Source organism: Pinus tabuliformis, chromosome 9 (assembly GCF_031772625.1).
Source record: "Pinus tabuliformis cultivar Carrire ecotype Pingquan chromosome 9, CPIR1, whole genome shotgun sequence".
NCBI classification, from domain to species: Eukaryota; Viridiplantae; Streptophyta; class Pinopsida; order Pinales; family Pinaceae; genus Pinus; species Pinus tabuliformis.
In genome coordinates, this window is record NC_142307.1 from 535,677,870 (window position 1) to 535,680,726 (window position 2,857).

The following is a 2,857-nucleotide window of genomic DNA, read 5'->3' on the forward strand; positions in this document are numbered from 1 at the left end:
CATAATACAACATTATTTGCAACCGGCCTATACGAATTAGGTCACTGAAAATAGATTGCAAACTTGATGTTTATAGTGTTCCCACCGAATCCAATATAAATAACCTCATTTTATTGATAGGATATTTATCTTATGAAATTTCTAATCTTTAAATCATATTTTTAGAAGTTAGGTAAATATATCTATTCTTGATGAAAAAACATCAATTATCTATTTAGAATAATTTTTTTTTTTGAAGTTAATGGATAAAGTTAATAAATATGAATATTCAATTTTTTGGTGAATTTTTTTTTTAAGAATTTGATAAAAAATTTGTATTTGATGGTAATTTTTCTAGTTATATAGAGAGTCATGTTTATTTGGGAATAAGGCTTTTTTTAGCAAATAATAATCTAATACTTTTAATTTTTAATAGTGAATTTTAATTTTAACTGTTAATTTTGTTATGTAGATATTTTTATATAAAAAATAGAAAATGAGTTATCATTATGAATGATAAAAGAATGATAAGATTTAAGATTCAGTAAGTCATTTGCACATTATGGTCATTTTGTTTTTTTTTTCTATGATAAATATGTGAAAATTTTATGTTATTGAAAGGTAAATTTTTAATCAAAATTTTATTGGTGAAGAGTTAATTTATTATCAAAACATCATTCTTTAAGGGGGAATATTTAAACATAACATTCCTCGATAAGAAGTATAAAAATCCTATTGTAAAAAAAATAATTGTCTCATGGGTAATGATGAATGCAAATTCCAACCTTTACAGATTGTTCCTATCTCGAATTCCCCCTCCCCATATAATCCACTGGAATCTTACAACTCAAGGCCATTTTCAATGTTTGTGGGTCTATTCATTGGTCATAGATTTTTCTTAATCTCTTGCTTTAGTTGTATTGTAATAGATATGGTGATGTAAAATGATGTTACTTGAGATGAATATTGAAATATTTTATTTATGTTTGAGAGTGAAATTTTAATTATATATCTCTTTCATATTTCAACAATCAATAATATTTTTCCTTAAAACTAAGTAAACATGTACATTTAATTTTAGAAGTGTCAAATAGAAGTTAAGCAAAGGATGTAAAGCATATTTTTATACTTCAAGGTATCCCTATGGTTCTAGGCAAGCCCTCACAAAGATTAAACCTTGTCGAATTTTGAGAACTCCTCACTTTCCACCATTATATTTAACTCCTTTGGATTTGATAACATTGATTAAATACTGTAAATTATAAGCCAAAGTTACTGGATCAAATCTCCAATCTACCTACCATAGATATTAAACAATAGTGAAAGCCAACCTATATCCAATGAGCTACACCATAGATATTAACAATATTGAAAGCCAACGATTATTATTATAGTAGTAGAAAAAATAACCGTGTGCAACAGATCAACGGTATTGCCACATACGGAAGCTCTTCAAAACTTCGCATCTAACCAAACCCAACCATAAAAGGACAACAATACTCGACTGAGGCCTACTTATTCTGGGCTGATCAGTGGAAATGAAGGTTAGAGAAGAAGGTTTGGCCGAATCGCCAGTTGGGAGGTACTACATCGTACAAGGTGAGAGTTTGCCCATCACCTATGGTCACTCGGAAGGACAACGCCTTCCCTTGCAGATTGCCAATGGTGTATAGCCAATTGGCCCCCCAGTTTCTGTGCAACGCCTGCCACTTCTCCGAACCCATCTGCATATACCCACACGCCCTTCACGTCCCCACTCCCGCCCACGTTGCTTATGACCACCACATTGAAATAGGCATTCCCTTTCATAGAAAACCTTAACCCTCCCTCCCTTAGGCATGGCACCCTTCTGTAAAATACAGGCACAATTCCTGCTTTGTAGCGGGCAATGGTGAGGTACGCAGGCATCGACAGGTCGAAGTGATGGTTAGGCTGATTGCACCATCCAGCTCCATAGGGCGGACGCAAGTTGGTAGCAGTGACTGTAATCCTTTTCCTGGTCTGGGAGGCACCACTGTGGGACCGATTTAGCATCGCACAACAATTCATAGCAAGACCCACAGGCCTCTCCTTGTCCAAACAGGGCACCGCTCAGTGCAGTGTTATTTACGCCATATCTACCTTCGTACATATTCTCATAACCGCACGCTCCTCCTGCCATGCTATTGCTCCCAAACACCGCCAGATCCAAAACAAAAACCCATCAGATTCCAGAAATATCAAACAACCCATTGCAATTTCAGTCAAATAATTTGTATGGCAAAATGTTCAGAGATTTACCCATATCAGTGGAAGTTCCATGAACGTCTCCACAGAATGTTGCGTGAGCCCGCATCCATTCTCTTCCATTGCCTGCAGTTACCAATTTGAATTGTTCGGAATAGTACCAGATCATTACCATCTCGATGATCAAATTGATGGCTATGGCCATCATATTTTTCCTTGCCATCGTCTGCAGCTAAAATGCAACTCACAGTTATTCTGTGACTCAATTTCGATATAGAGCAAGCGATGCACTCAGCTTGGCCTTGGTGGATGATGTTGATGCTCACAGTTATTCTGTGACTCAATTTCGATATAGAGCAAGCGATGCACTCAGCTTGGCCTTGGTGGATGATGTTGATGGATGATGTTGAGGTGAGGTATATATAAGTGAATTGTTGCACAACAGTCTGCAATATTTCCTTCAAAGTCACATTCGTTTTCACGTCAGAATATAGTTAAATTGAAACAGCTTTTGTCCTCGGGAAAGTGCTGTACAACCGGTAGTCCGTGGTATTAGAAACATAGTCCGAGTGCTGTACAATCGGTAGTTCTTGGTATTATAAACATAGTCCTTGCTATTATAAACATAGTTTAAGTAATAGATGAAATGGTT

The 2,857-nt window shown here is 35.7% G+C and overlaps 1 pseudogene; it reads right to left on the reverse strand.

The window, feature by feature from the left end:
* Nucleotides 1-1,508: 1,508 nt before the first annotated feature.
* On the reverse strand, nt 1,509-2,428 carry LOC149149610 (putative expansin-A17 pseudogene; annotated as a pseudogene).
* Between the last annotated feature and the right edge of the window lie 429 nt (nt 2,429-2,857).